Raw genomic sequence first — 17,130 nt, forward strand, 5'->3', positions numbered from 1 at the left:
ATGAAAAGACTGAACCAAGAAATTAAAACTTACTCAGATCCACAGTTTGTAGAATATGTAAAAACATACAGAAAAATATACTGAAAGCAACTGAAGATCTCAAAAGTGAGGCCACTATTTAAAAATGGAGAAAGACATAAAATAGAAAACTACCATCCCATATCACTTATTCCTGCTTCCTCCAAAATATTAGAGAAACTGATGAAGTTGAGAGTCACTAGTTACCTAGACAATAATAAACTTTGGAATAGTAATCAACATGGTTTTTCTGCAAAGCGAAGCACAGAAACTGCAGTCATAGACTACACCCAAGAAATAATTAAAAATTTGGAGAAAAACAAAAGTGTAGTAGGAATCAATTTAGATCTATCTGAAGCTTTTGATAGGTCTGCCATAAAATCCTCCTTGATAAGCTGGAAGCAGTAGGTATTAGAAGAAGAGTTAGAATGTTGTATGAGTCATATCTTAAAAACAGATCTCAAATTGTCGAGCTCACCACTGTAAATTCAAATCAAAAAATAAGGTTAGTTTCAAAAGCAAAAGAAGTTCCTTTAGGAGTATCCCAGGGCAGCATCTTCGGGCCACTACTCTTTCTCATATATGTCAATGATTTACAGTTACAATGTGATACAGCCAAAATTGTACTATATGCAGATGACACTAGTCTTATAGTGAGCGACTTTAAAAACTTGTTACAGTCAACTACTGACAAAATCCTAAAAAGTCAGACTCGGTTCAGTGCAAATAAACTTACACTCAATGCAAAGAAAACAAATTACATACAGTTTGGTAAAATGATTCAGGATGAAGACATTAATCTAGAACTGGATGACAAACTAATAGAGAGAGTGAATTTTGCAAAAGTGTTAAGAATGCATATAGATGAAGCTATGAATTGGAAACACCACGTAAAATTTCTTACACACAGACTTAACTCAGCCTGCTTTGCACAGAGTTATTGCAAATGTTTGCACTCTAGAAGGCATCAGAATGGCATACTTTGGATACTTTCATTCTGTTGCCTCATTTGGAATAGTGTTTTGGGTCAGCTCAAAATCTAATTTGTAAGACATTTTTATTTTACAAAAACGGGCTGTTCAAATAATTACCCACAGTCCGACACAAGCTCACTGCAGACCTCTTTTCAAAAAGTTAGGAATACTTACTCTGTATCAAATGTGTACTCTCAACCAAAGCTAATCTAAGCAATCTCCACACAAATGCAAACTGTCACAACTATAACACAAGGAACGTGAATGATCTCCACATAGAACAGCTAAGAAGAACATGAACTCAGAAGCGTGGGCATTAATCTCTATAATGCACTGCCTCAGCACATTAAATATTTAAAGGACAATACAGATATTAAATTGGAACTTAGAAAATTTTTAATTGATAAATGTTGTTACTCAATAAATGAATAACTTGAAGACCAAGAAAATGACTTTACAAACTAACCTCCAAAAGTTTCTATCTTCGTTTGTTTCAGCTTTTATTATACTTTACCATCTATAGTACTAGTTATATATTGTTACTGAGAAACAATATACTATAAACCATTTATGTGGAAAGAAACTGTAAGTTTGCTGTCATTTATTATAGACAATTTCATTTTGTACATTCTATATTTTAATTTCTGTGTATGACAAATCCAATTGTAGACAATTTTATTTTGTATATTCTATATTGTTAATTTCTATGTATGACAAGTCCAATATTGTTTGTATGACGACATGAATGCTAAATAAATAAATAAAATAAAGTAAAATATATATAGCTAAGGTGAGGAGGGCCAATGATCTCTTCAGTGTGGATGCACACCAGGCTCCAGCTCTTACAGGAATCGGAAAAATGCTGTGAGTAATAAGGACAATGGGCAAGGGGCACTGCATTTGTAGTGTGTGGAAAAGTCGGGAATTAGGGTCTGACAGCTGGCGTGCTAGGGTAGTCCGTGCAGTTGCGATGACTGCTGTGTCCGGTTTGCTTAGTGGTCACAGCATCTGCCAGCTAACTAGGAGACCTGGGTTCACATTGCTGTGCGGGACAAATTTAAACTTTCCCTATTGATTTAAATCAATACCCACTTAAGCTAATGTCTGTAATTACTTTGTTTTTAATTCATTGTGGCTGCTAGATCAAAATAGTTTCTTTTCTGTATATGTAATTCTGTTTTTGATGATTGATTTTGGCAAATCTAAGTTGCTATCCTAGGATCTGTGAGCATGTAGCTCACAAAATATAAGTTTAATCAGGTAAGATATTATAAGGTGGGATATGTCAATACACCTCAATACATCTCCCTCTCACGTACAATATATTGTGTCAAGTCATATCACGTAATTCCAGGAACATGAAGAGACTGATACATCAGCATGTCAATAATACAAGAATATTTACATAAAGTACCATATATATAGCAGTGACAAGCTCATGTTCATACTACAGGTGAAAGGAGACCGTTATTAACTACCAGCATGGGGAACTGTGGTAGTGAACAGACAGAATACAATCGTAAAATATAAAGCACAAGGAAGAAGTTACATTCACGGTGACAGCAAACAGTGCAATATATTTGTTGTAATATGTAATGACGTAACATGAGGAATCCAAACAACAGTATATTGGAATATCAAAGTTCCTTTTAAAAAAGTTTTTACTTTTACACATTAAAAAAAAAATCTTATAAAAGAACATATTGTATATCAAATGTATTACCAGTTGCCTGTATTATCTATAAATAGTGTAAGGCGAGTACTCTGTGGAAAATATATCACTACTGAATACGATTATAGAAGATCACTCAATATCTAGCAGATGAGAATACAGAATCACTGCACAAAATACATATAAGAAATGTAGGTAACAAAAGGTAACAACAAAAATATTGCATTCTTAGAATATATACTCAAGATCTAGTTGCTAATGCAACATGATGCTTTATGTTTAGATGCTAATGAAGATGGTGCTCAAAGTCATGATTCAATAAGCATCTAGTATAAGACAAGAAATTAAATAATGAATAAGTATATACAAATAATTTGCAAAATAGTGGTATAAGTGCATGATCAAAGTGACTGTGGTTGCTAAACAGCTATAAAAGATCATGGTAGCTCATGGTATAGATGTACAATAATATTAGCACAATTGATAAATGTAATTGCATAGTAAATAGAAATGTCATGTTAAAATTATGAATGCAAGCGTACCCAGGTTACATTCACAGGTCAGAACACATAAGCCTAATAAAACAGTAAGCCTGATTATTGTTAATAGATCATTACCAATTATGAATTAATTAGACTGTTAAGTTAGAAATTAAAAGAGATATTTGTTTTTGAGAATCCTATGTATATACCAGATAGTCAGTAACTCGCACATTTCACGAAATATCTTGATGTACCAAATTATTCAATGTCAGCTCCTTTCAGCACAACTAATCTCTATACAAACATATCAGTTGGTGAACGTCTTGAAATTATTGAGAACAATTTGTTAACTTGCCCAAAATTATGTCAGGGAGAAATTGTAAAATTTATTGAGCTTCTTGAATTGTCACTTTCCTACAATTACTTTAATAAATTATACCACAAAAGTGAAGAACTAGCCATGGGTAACAGCTTTGGCCGAGGACATGGCTGATATCGTTTTCAACAACTGTGAAAATAATTTTTTCAATTGAACAATGACCTCAAAGAGCAAAATTTACTATTTTGAATGGTATATATGGATATAGAGAAATGAAAGTGATGTTCAGATGAATGTAAAAACTCTGAATAAAATGCATAGCAAGATACAATTTACATTAGAAACAAAGAAAGGCAATTGCATAAATTACTTGGATACAGCCCTAAGAAGCAAATGGTGAGCATGCTTTTAACATTTTTAGGAAATCCACAAATACCAGCATGATTATTGAAAGCATCTTCTTGTCATCCTATACATAACGTGTTAACAATATTGGGCGCAGATTCCACACATTACATGGATTGCACGTTAACAACATGGGGAAAAAAATGCTCATCGGAAAAATTGAAGAAATTATCATCAAGAGGCATCAAACACTCAAAAGTAAAATCATCCTGGATTGGCCCCCCAAATATTCGAAGGAAACAATGCCAGCAAGACCCCACTCTCCAACATCAACAACAAAAGAAGGAACAAGGTGCCTCCAATATTCAGGCACAGCAACAACAATGAATGCAGTAACAGCTCTACCAATTGCAGACCCAGCTCTAACACCAGCAGCAATATTATCAACAGTAGGATCAGCAGCTGAACAACTACCAGGGGAGCCAGACACAGAAGAAAATTCTGCTGCAGATGATAATAGAAGATTAGGTGCAGTCGGGAAAAGAAAAGCACACCTGAATGATTTTTTATTGACAAGGTAAAGGTAAGTGATCAATTAAATATGCCAAAGTCTAACAATAAGCCAAAGCCTAACAAATCCTTTAATTTCATGTCCAATCATTGCTAAACAAATTAAGTGAAGTTGAAATTTTATGTACTGATGAGCTAAAAAATGCTTCTGTAATGTGTATAACTGAACACTGGCTGCCTAAAAAAGCAATGTCAGTCACAAAACTTGCAGACTTCAATCTTTCATCATCATTTTCTAGAATTAAATCCAATCATGTATATTTGTTAAAAGTGGCATTGATTATTGTAACATAAAACCCATTGAACTGTTAGCTGAAGAGAAAGTTTTTGAAGCATCCGCAGTTGAACTCTCTGCATTAAAATTAATAATCATCTGTGTATATAGGAGCCCTGATGGGAACTTAAATGATTTCTGTCAACTAGAAGCAGCTTTAAATACTATAAAAAACTTCAACAAAACAGTGATCATATGTGGAGATTTTAATATTGATTTTCAATAAATCTCAAAAGACCAGCAAAGCTTGATGATCCTACTGGAAACAAATAACATAAAAGCCACCATAGGCTCTCCTACAAGAGTTACACCAACAACTAGCTCAACAATTGATCAGATATTAATAAACACAATTTCTGTGCCAGAAATCTTAATACTGGCTTCAGTGATCACTATGCACAGTTTATTGCTTTCCCCCCCCCCCCCCCCCCCCCCCCCCCCCCCCGTAGTGAAACAACTGAGAAAGAGGAACTTGTAAAAGAAGCAAGGAAATTCACTAACATACAAATAAACCTTTTTGTACAGAGACTAAGTGAAGAAACTTGGTATGAAGTGTATACTTGTGAAAATACTAGCAAAATGTTTGAAAAATTCATGGAAATCTTTATGTCATACTTTGAAACTGCATTTCCATTAAAAAAACAAAAATGTCAACCTAACTTCAAAAAGAACAAATGGATTACAACAGGTATTAGAATCTATTGTGCAGAGGAAAGAAGATTACACGATATAGCAAAGACACAGAACATGCCTCCTGAATTTCATTTGTACCTGAAGAATTACAAGAGGATCCTCAAAAATGTCGCAAGGAAAGCTTAAAACAATGGCAAATGACAAATACATTGAAAATTTAAAAAACAAATCTAAAGCTATATGGGAAGTTATAAAAAATCAAACAAGTGAAACTAAACAATAGAAAAATATGAACTTATGAAGGACAAATGATTTCTTGCCCAACAGAAATTGCAGGGACCTTGAACAAATATTTTGCAAACATAAGTGAACAGTTGGTGAGTGGACTGGAAGAACACAACAAAATATCACCTCCATCATGCAATAGTGTGAGAAATGTGTCTACATCTTTGTTCCTTTCACCCACAAATACTGAAGAAATTTTATCAGTTATAAAAACCTTGAAAACAGGGTACTCATGTGGAAGTGATGGAATACCAGATGCAATTATTAAAAAATGCTGTCTTGCCTTAGCTGAACCCTTGACACACTTGTGCAACAGCTCACTGGCATCAGGAACCTTCCCTTCATGCTTAAAAACAGCAAAGCTGAAACCACTGTTCAAAAAAGGAAATCCAGAGTGTGTTTCAAATTATAGACCAGTAACCCTACTGCGCATATTTTCAAAAATTTTAGAAAAAGTTTTTTATAAGAGATTGTCTGATTTCCTAAATAAAAATAAAATTCTCTCTCCTTCACAACATGGCTTCACTGAAAGTGCAATATTTGAATTTCTTAACTAAATCTATACTAAACTGGATGCAAGTGAGTTTGTGACAGGCATATGTCTTGATTTATCTAAAGCTTTTGATGTCATTGACCATAATGCCCTACTGCAGAAGCTTGACCAATTAGGAATTAGAAGTATATCCAATGAGTGGCTCAAGACATACCTATGTGGTCACAAACAGGTGGTTGAAGTGCAATAGACTGACCATAACAAAATCAGCTACTACTATTCAGGATCTGAAAATGTGAAATATGGCGTCCCTCAAGGATCAGTATTAGGACCCATTCTGTTTCTCCTCTATGTCATTGATCCTATGTACAACAAGTATTGCCAAACTACCCTCCAATTTGCAGACGATACAAGCGTCCCTGTTAGTGATAAAACAGAAGAAAAACTTAAAGACTCCGCTATCCAAACAATGAACAGTGTAGAACAGTGGTTCAGCTACAACAAGCTAATTATAAACAAATAAAAGACAGTAGCACTGAACTACTATAATGTAAAAGGAAGACACCACCCAAACATAGAAATAGAACTTAGGGACAGAGTTCTTGAAAGTGTTGATAGCACTAAATTTCTGGGACTCTGGCTCCAGAACAACACAAAATAGGAGGGACACATTGAATATTTGCAAAGAAAAATAAGCAAAACCTGTTACATGATATGGATCTTAAAAACTTGCTGTAGCAAAGCCAGCCTGTTAAATGTACACTACTCCTATGTGCATTCGGTAATTAAATATGGCATAATCTTCTAGGGCAATACAACAACAAATATTACACTTTTCAGGATGCAAAAGAGAATACTAAGAATTATTGAAGGGGTAAACAATACCAAATCATGCAGACCCATATTCAAAAAACTGTCAGTTCTTCCTCTTCCTTGCATTTTTGTCTACGAAACATCAGTTTTCACCAAACAATATATCGATAGACACCCAGATATACATGCACACAACACAAGGCAAAAATCAGACCTTCATATGAAACAGGTGAGAACATCATTGTGCCAAAAAGGCACACTACATACTGGGATAAAGATTTTCAATAATCTACCTAACCATATAAAATCAATAGGTAAACTCTGCAGTTTTAAGGCTGAAGTAAAGGCATATTTAATTGATTCATTGCTTTTGCAGTCTGACAGAATATATAAAAGCCAAACAACAAAAATAAAGATGCATTATTAGTATTCTACTTTGTATGTTGCCTGTAATGTTTGTTGTATGTATGAATCTTTGCTCAATTACTTCAATATCTAGTCCTTAGGATTGCAATACAAACTGTATTCTATCTTGTAAATACCTAACCATGTCCAATATCCTTGTATATATTCTATACATATAGGATTTGAAGGACTAAATAAATAAATACAAGATTCCATGATTTAATACAATGCTGTATAGGATATTAAAGTTACAATTGGATGTTAAAAAAAGTATAGAAAGACAATGACATAAATTACTTGGATATAGCCCTAAAAAGCAAAATGGTGAGCATGCTTTTAGTGTTTTTAGGGCTCCCAAAAATACTAACATGGTTATTTAAGCATTGTATTATCATCCAGTGTGCTGCAAGATTTCATATTTTAATACAATGCTGTATAGAATATTTTAGTTACGGCTGGATGTTAAAAGTATGGTATAGAGCAGGATTGACTACATATATTGCTGTTGTAAATGGCTGTTCCCAGGAGTTAGGAGAAGACGCATGTAAAACTGAAAATGATGCTAAATAAAAATTTCTTCAAATCAGAATAAGAACCTCAAACCAAAATTGAAACACATATCCGTGACTTTCAGAGGGAAAGCGTCTGAAAAGAGTGAACGACATTTTCAGAAATCAGACGTAATTCTTGCTTTTAATACCTCCAAAATGCTACAGTCTAAACCTAAAGTGGAATGACAACAAATATAGTAAAACAGGTGTTTACAAATTAAATTGTGGTGAGTGCAGTGGTTTTTATGTGGTACAGATGGGTTATTCGTTTTTTACAAGATTCAAGGAGCACACAAGAATGCATAATACAAGCATTTATGGCAGTCTCCTCTGAGCCAGTAAACATAGATTTACTGACATTCATTGTAACACAAAAGTTTTACCTAATGTTCCTAAAGGTAACAAATTAGAGTCTAGAAAATCTACAAATTTATAGCTACAACAAAATAACTTATTTATGTACACTACTTATTACTTATTGTCTGTTCTCGTACTACAAGCTTATTGTATTAAAACCTAGACCACAAACACCATGTTATGTTGGCAGCTAGACCTTGTGTTGTATGATGGATCACCTGTTATGAGGCTGAATGTTTCTTTTTTTAAATTTTAAGTCAATTGAACACTGTAATATTGTACATGTTACCGGTATACTTCACATTATTGATATTCTTCCTTGTTGTTAATATAAATAACATATGCTTATTACAGCAAACATAGACTTAGAGCTCCATGTTACACTAGCAGTGACACCTTCTGTCACATTACATATATCTGAAATTCTATTACGTATCCCCCTTTTCAAGTATTACATAAACTGAACACGGTAATGCTGTGGATGTTAGTATATTCCACATTACTGATGTCCTTCCTTGTGCTAATTGATATCTACACTTCGAACTGTGATGATCTTTTATGATTGTGTTGTAATATGTTTGTATAATATAATAAAAGTTACTTTGGTATCCTACATACATCACTATACTGCAAATTATTTGTATACATAACTCATTAAGTCAAAAAGGAATACAAACGTCTCAAAAATGATATTGACAGGCAGTGCAAAATGGCTAAGCAGGGATGGCTAGAGGACAAATGTAAGGATGTAGAGGCTTATCTCACTAGGGGTAAGATAGATACTGCCTACAGGAAAATTAAAGAGACCTTTGGAGAAAGGAGAACCACTTGCATGAATATCACGAGCTTTGATGGAAACCCAGTTCTAAGCAAAGAAGGAAAAGCAGAAAGGTGGAAGGAGCATATAGAGGGTTTATACAAGGGCGGTGTACTTGAGGACAATATTATGGAAATGGAAGAGGATGTAGATGAAGATGAAATGGGAGATATGATACTGCGTGAAGAGTTTGACAGAGCACTAAAAGTAGACAACATTCCATTAGAACTACTGACAGCCTTGGGAGAGCCAGTCCTGACAAAACTCTACCATCTTGTGAGAAAGATGTATGAGACAGATGAAATACCCTCAGACTTCAAGAAGTATATAATGATTCCAATCCCAAAGTAAGCAGGTGTTGACAGATGTGAAAATTACTGAACTATCAGTTTAATAAGTCACAGCTGCAAAATACTAACGCGAATTCTTTACAGACAAATGGAAAAACTGATAGAAGCTGACCTCGGGGAAGATCAGTTTGGATTCCGTAGAAATGTTGGAACACGTGAGGCAATACTAACCTTACGACTTATCTTAGAAGAAAGATTAAGAAAAGGCAAACCTACATTTATTGCATTTGTAGACTTGGAGAAGGCTTTTGACAATGTTGATTGGAATACTCTCTTTTAAATTCTGAAGGTGGTAGGGGTAAAATACAGGGAGCGAAAGGCTATTTACAATTTGTACAGAAACCAGATGGCAGTTATAAGAGACGAGGGGCAAGAAAGGGAAGTAGTGGTTGGGAAGGGAGTGAGACAGGGTTGTGGCCTCTCCCCGATGTTATTCAATCTGCATATTGAGCAGGCAATAAAGGAAACAAAAGAAAAGTTCGGAGTAGGTATTAAAATCCATGGAGAAGTAGTAAAAACTTTGAGGTTCGCCGATGACATTGTAATTCTGTCAGAGACGGCGAAGGACTTGGAAGAGCAGTTGAACGGAATGGACAGTGTCTTGAAAGGAGGATATAAGATGAACATCAACATAAGCAAAACGGGGATAATGGAATGTAGTCGAATTATGTCAGGTGATGCTGAGGGAATTAGATTAAAAAATGAGACACTTAAAGTGGTAAAGGAGTTTTGCTATTTGGGGAGCAAAATAACTGATGATGGTCGAAGTAGAGAGGATATACAATGTAAACTGGCATTGGCAAGGAAAGCATTTCTGAAGAAGAGAAATTTGTTAACATGGAGTATAGATTTAAGTGTCAGGAAGTCGTTTCTGAAAGTATTTGTATGGAGTGTAGCCATGTATGGAAGTGAAACATGGACTATAAATAGTTTAGACAAGAAGAGAATAGAAGCTTTCGAAATGTGGTGCTAAAGAAGAATGCTGAAGATTAGATGGGTAGATCACATAATTAATGAGGAGGTATTGAATAGAATTGGGCAGAAGAGGTGCTTGTAGCACAACGTGTCTAGAAGAAGGGATCAGTTGGTAGGACATGTTGTGACACATCAAGGGATCACCAATTTAGTATTGGAGGGCAGTGTGGAGGGTAAAAATCGTAGAGGGAGACCAAGGGATGAATACACTAAGCAGATTCAGAAGGATGTAGGCTGCAGTAGGTACTGGGAGATAAAGAAGCTTGCACAGGATAGAGTAGCATGGAGAGCTGCATCAAACCAGTCTCAGGACTGAAGACCACAACAACAACAACTCATTAAGTAATTGCTGGTATGATACTATATGCTTATTATAACAAACTTCGAACTCTAGCACCATGTTACATGTGTTGTACTACATACTTCTGTTACAGTATTATATGTTCCCTTCGTTTGATATTATATCAATTGAACACTGTAATCCTGTACCAGTTGTTGGTATATTTCACATTACTGAAATCCTTCCTTGTGCTAGTGAGCACATATATTTTACACCTATACCCTGAGTTACTTTTTTGCTTATTTTATCATATCTATTGTAACAGCTGTGTTACTAAATGTGACACTTCTGTCACTAAATGTAACTGGGTTTTCTCTTTTGATGCTGTCAATTGTCAGGATGAGCATTCTAAAGCATTCTGTCAGGGTGAAAATATTAAATAATTAACTTTTCTCTCTTAACAACATGTGGGCAGGGTGGGTTCTCCCTTGGCTCGGGTATGAGGTCGAATGAAACATCATTTTTACATAAGATAACTTTTATTGAAGATTTGTACAACTGTATCTTAGGGATGTTCTGGTTTGGAGAGCGGCAGCTGTGTCGTTTGTGAAGTCTTCTGCTGCGGCAGCGGCGGCATCTGATTACGCGTAGTGGTGTGTATCTCGTGTCGCTGTCTCGCCCAGTTGACTGGAGACGCGCAGCGGGAGGTGGCCCGTTTAATTATTGCGAGCGAAATCGTGCATCGGATGATACCTTGGGTGTCGCGTCCCAGTGTTTCTCTTCTCTAAGCGGCCGCGTATGTTCTGCGTCGGCCAGCGGAGTGGCGCGGCGGGGGAAGGCCAGTGTCCCGGATTCGAACCACGGACTCCCACTTGCCAGTCTTCGGCTGTCAGGTCTTCATCCCAGGTCACAGGTGACTGCTGATGTGAGGCCGTCTCCTTCCCGTCCTCACGAGTCACCCGGATACGTAAAAATCAGACTTCAAATACCTTTTAACTTCTGTCTTCTGGCGCCGCGGCTGCTGCTTGCTATTCCATTACAGCGGCGGACTTGGTTCGTCTGTGCATGATGCAGACTCTTCTTGCATGACGGTCTTCAGCACCAATACTGACTGAAAACTAATGCTACTCTTCTTTTCTTCCTTCGTCTTTCGTCTTTGTTTCCGTCCCCGTCTCCGTCTTCGTCCCGTCTCCATCTCCGTCCGTCTTCATCTGTCTGGCCCACTGCGTCTCGCGTATTTATTCACTTCAGTTCACTGGAGGTGAACGAATTCACGGCCATTGCCTCTTATGTCACGTTGAAAAGCTTCTCGAAGAATCTTCTTAACGTCGGTCATTGGCTCTTGGAATGTAGGCGAGGGCCCTTGATCACACGTGATGACTGAGAAACACGTGAGCCGGTCATTGCCTCTTCTGTCACGTTGAAAAGCTTCTTGAAGAATCTTCTTAACGTCGGTCATTGGCTCTTGGGATGTAGGCGAGGGCCTTTGCTCACAGGCAACAACTGCGAAACACGTGAGCCGGTCGGGCGATGCCCTGACGGCTGAATCGACAGCGCCCGCTCATGTGGAACTTGCTGACTTCACGGTCATTGTCTCTTCTGCTCTGCTGTTGTGCCCGCTGTGTGCCAGTATGTAACTCTCTAAACTAAACCAAGTTTTTCATTTATATTCTAATTTCTAGTTCACTTTGATTCCACTAATTTATTTACTTAAGTACCACTCAACACTATATAATGTGATAGGCACTTTGATATTCCACTTATATCACTATACAGGGTGTATCAGAAAGAATCATCTGATTTAAAAAATCATAAATATTATGTTATTTGAGATATGTGCATGAACAATGTACTGTTGGAAAGGGCAAACTCACAAGTTTTACATGGTTCCTGCTAGGCAGCAACAGTGTGTGCCCACTTCAGTTCTAAAAAAAATGGTATTGGGACAACAGAAAGCGTTTTGTGTTCAATGTTTTGTGCAGTGCCTGTCAGTATGCATGAGAGCTTTCCTTTCCCACAGTTGGAGACAGATTGAAACAACTTCATTTATCAACAGGATGGGGCACTGGCTTCTGGAAGTGCAGGAATTTTTAAATTAATACTCTGAGAGGAATCTGACTGGTATACAATCTGGACTGAAGGCCTTGCCTTTATTAAGTGATTTAAGCTGCTTTGTTACACCGAGGTTATCTACTTCTATGTTTCTCATCTTGGCAGTTATTCTCGATTGGAATTCAGGAATTTTTACTTTGTCTTCTTTGGTGAAGGAGTTTCGGAAAACCATGTTTAATAACTCTGCTTTAGTGGCACTGTCATCAGTGACTCCACTGTTGTTATCACGCAGTGAAGGTATTGATTGCATCTTGCCACTGGTGTGCTTTATGAATGACAAGAATCTCTTTGGGTTTTCTGCCAGACTTTGAGACAGAATTTCATTGTGGAAATTATTAAAAGCATCTTGCATTGAAGTACGTGCTATATTTCGTACTTCTGTAAAACTTTGCCAATCTTGGGGATTTTGTGTTCTTTTAAATTTGGCATGCTTTTTTCGTTGCTTCTACAACAACAATCTGACCTGTTTTGTGTATCATGGGCGATCAGTACCATCACTTATTAATTTATGTGGTATATATCTCTCAATTGCTGTCGATACTATCTCTTTGAAAACATTCCACAACTCTTCTACACTTACATGATCAGATAGGAAGAGGTGAAGACTGTCTCTTAAAAAGGCGTTAAGAGCATTTTTATCAGCTTTTTTAAAATAGGTATACTTTGTGTTTCTTTTCGCTGGTTGTAGGTGTTACCGTATTCAGCCTAGCAGCAACTGCCTTGTGGTCACTAATCCCTGTATTCGTCACAATACTCACTATTTGACCAGGATTATTTGTTGCTAAAAGGTCAAGTATGCTTTCACAACTATTTACGCTTCGAGAGGGCTCATTAACTAATTGTTCAAAATAATTTTCTGAGAAAGCATTCAGTACAATTTCGGATGATGTTTTATGCCTGCTGCCAGCTTTAAATGTATAATTTTTCCAGCATATTGAGGGTAGATTGAAATCACCACCGACTATAATTGTATGAGCAGGGCATTTATTTGAAATGAGACTCAAGTTTTCTTTGAATTGTTCAGCAACTATGTCTTCTGAGTGGGGGGTCGGTAAAACGATCCTATTAATAGTTTAGTCCGATTGTCAGGTATAACCTCTACCCATACTATTTCACATGAACTATCTAATTCAATTTTGCTACAAGGCAAACTACCTCTGACAGCAATAAATACTCCACCACCAACTGTATTTGATCTATCCTTTCTGAACACTGTTAGATGGTTTGAAAAAATTTCAGCTGAGCTTATTTCCAGCTTTAGACAGCTCTCTATACCTACATCTATTTGAGCTTCAGTGCTTTCTATTAGGGCTTGGAGCTCTGGTTCTTTCCCAACACAGCTACGACAATTTACAACTACAATACCAATCGTTTCCACAACTACCTTACTGTGTTTTACCTGCTGACTTTCTGACGGACGCCCCTTCTGTGGTTCCCTGAGACCCCCTAACCTAAAAAACTGCCCAGTCCCTTCCACACAGACCTTACTGTGTTTTACCTGCCCACTTTTGGACGGACGCCCCTTCTGTGGTTCCCTCACACCCTCTAACATAAAAAAACTGCCCAGTCCCTTCCACACAGCCCCTGCTACCCATGTAGCCACCTCCTGTGTGTAGTGGACTCCTGACCTATTAAGCGGAACCCAGAAACCCACCACCCATGGCGAAAGTCAAGGAATCTGCAGCCTATACGGTCATAGAACTGCCTGAGCCTCTGATTCAGACCCTCCATTCGGCTCTGCACCAAAGGACCAGTCGGAGGTCACTGCAGTGTGGGAACAATTTGAATACCACATTGACATATGCCATGAAAATCAAGAGGGGTGTAGTAACACCTATGAAAAGGTACCATCCACTTTGGTCCTTGGCAAGCTACTTTGGTCCAACACCAAAAAAAAGTTATAAACTCTTGTGCTGAACAAACAAAACAAGATATATTGGTATTTTTTGGTTTAAAATCTATTTTATAACCTACTTGAGGGTATTTTAATAGTTTTGGGTAATTTAAAATTTTCACCATTGGCAACACTGGAATTTTTGTAAGCCTTTATTTTGATGTGTGATTTGTTTACCTCCAAACTTTTCACTGTGGACAAATTCGGTAACAAGATAAAAATAAGATAAGTGTCTAAATATCGTCTTCTGTAATCTGTTAGGTATGTGTGATAATTGTTGTTCCTTATTCTTTTTTTTTTAAACAGTACATGTTTAACTTGTTGTAAATGTCACCTAAAAACTTTGAATCAGGCCTAATTTGGACTAAAGTAGCCCCATCAATTCACAAATACATTTTTTGTTTTGAAATTGAAACAAAAATATTTTTACTAACATTGTTGTATACATTACTGTTGTGCAATATTATTTTGGTTGTTTTTGTTCTAGTTGCTGATCACAGAATTACAAGAACCTGCAAGAGAAAGCCAGGTTCAAGGAAGTACATTGATTATAATGCTGATACCTTGGAAGCTTGTTTGAGGGATATACGAAGTGGAGTAAGAACACAACGAAGTGCAAGACAGTATCACAATGCACCTAGAAGCACAATAATAAATAAGCTTAAAACCTATGGGTTACCAGTACCCGTAGGCCAATGTGCAAAGAAACATGGCCATCCTACAGTTGTCAATCAAGAAGAAGATCAAGCCTTTGAGGTTCATATTGACAAGTAAGCTACATTTGGATTTCCTACCACTGATCTTTATTTAAGATGCTCCATAAAATACTATCTTGACAAACAGGGGCATACTTTAAAGAGTTTTAAAAACAACTTTCCATGTTCCGATTGGGCAGCGCTATTTAGAAAACATCACCCTAAGTTAACGATGCGTACAACAAGCAACATTAAATGAGTAAGGGTGGTTATTGAAGAAACGGTAGTTTATGATTATTTTGGCAACATACAAACTGTTCTCAATAATGTTCCAGATGAGAACGTATGGAATTATGACGAGACAAACCTGCGACATAACCCTGGAGCAAGTGAGACCATTTGTAAAAGGGGGCAGAAGTATGTTGAATGCATAATGTAGTAAACAAAGTCTTGTACTTCTTTAATGTTTTGTGGAAGTGGCCGTGAAGAGATGTTACCACCCTACATGGCATATAAGTCTGAGCATTTATGGTCTACACAGACTGAAGGTGATCCTATGGGATGCAGGTACAACAGAACAGAAAGTGCGTGGTTTGATTTGGGGACATTTGAAGATTGGTTTATGACCACCTTAATTCTTCAGTTGAAAAAGCTGCTTGGTGTCAAGGTTATGATTGGGGACATCTGAAGTGCCCATATCAACCTATAAATTGTAAAAGCTTGTGAGGATAGTGATGTAAAGTTTGTGTGTCTATCACCGAACTCGAGACATGTCACCCAACCATTGAACATTGCTGACTATGGCCTTATGAAAAGGGAGTGGCGTAAGATATTGACTTCATGAAAAAAAAAAAAAGCATATCAATGACAGCCTTGCCCAAGGATCAATTTCCTAAACTGCTCAAACAGCTGGTTCATTGTATGTAGGGAAGAAGGAAAATGTGATATCTGGTTTTAAAAAAAAACAGGTGTCATACCTTTTGACAGAAGCAAAGTACTGGAGCACTTGCCTCAACAAGGTAACTTCAACAACCTTCAGAAAAGTCTAACTGGAGAAAGTTTCATGCAACACCTTGCAGAAAAAAGGAAGGCTGTGAGAAAAAGTACTAGGCCAACTCAGAAACATAAGAAGCTGGATGTTCCAGGTGTAAAAAGTTTTTGTTCAAAGTTGTTCAATGAGTCATGCAAAAATGAAATCTACTTTGAAGGCGCATCAACTTCACACCTAAACCAAAAAAAGGGGCCCGGCACAGAAAGCAAGAACTAGCAAGTGAATAAGATAACTCTAGTTCTTACAGTCTTCATGATGACAGTGCTTCTGATGATGGTTCACACCTTTAACTGGAAGTGAATCTGAAGATTTCAATGAAGAAGCTGATACCATCGAGCCTATCAAGGAAACATCACTGGCACTGGACCTAGAATCATTAAAACGTAACTTGAAAGAAGGTGACTTTGTTATTGTCAAATACATACATGAAAAAACATTTTGCATCATCCTGGTTCCCAGATCTCCTGAAGATAGACGTTGACTGTGGATATTAAATCACAGACACAGTCCCTCTGACTGTTAAGAGATGTCACTAAAGCCACCCAATGAGTAAACAACCATGCATGAGCAGTGACTATTAGACGGAGGGGCTCCGACAGCTGATCAGTTCAAGTCATTCCACCAGTAAGGAGGTACAAGGCTCGTGTTGTCTGTAGTTCAACAATGCCTAGGCAGTCAATACCACAGTTTGATCATGTCTGCATTGTTACTTTGTGCGAGGAAGGGCTCTCAACAAAGGAAATGTCCAGGCTTCTCGGAGTGATG

This window comes from Schistocerca nitens, chromosome 7, assembly GCF_023898315.1.
Source record: "Schistocerca nitens isolate TAMUIC-IGC-003100 chromosome 7, iqSchNite1.1, whole genome shotgun sequence".
Classification (NCBI taxonomy): domain Eukaryota; kingdom Metazoa; phylum Arthropoda; class Insecta; order Orthoptera; family Acrididae; genus Schistocerca; species Schistocerca nitens.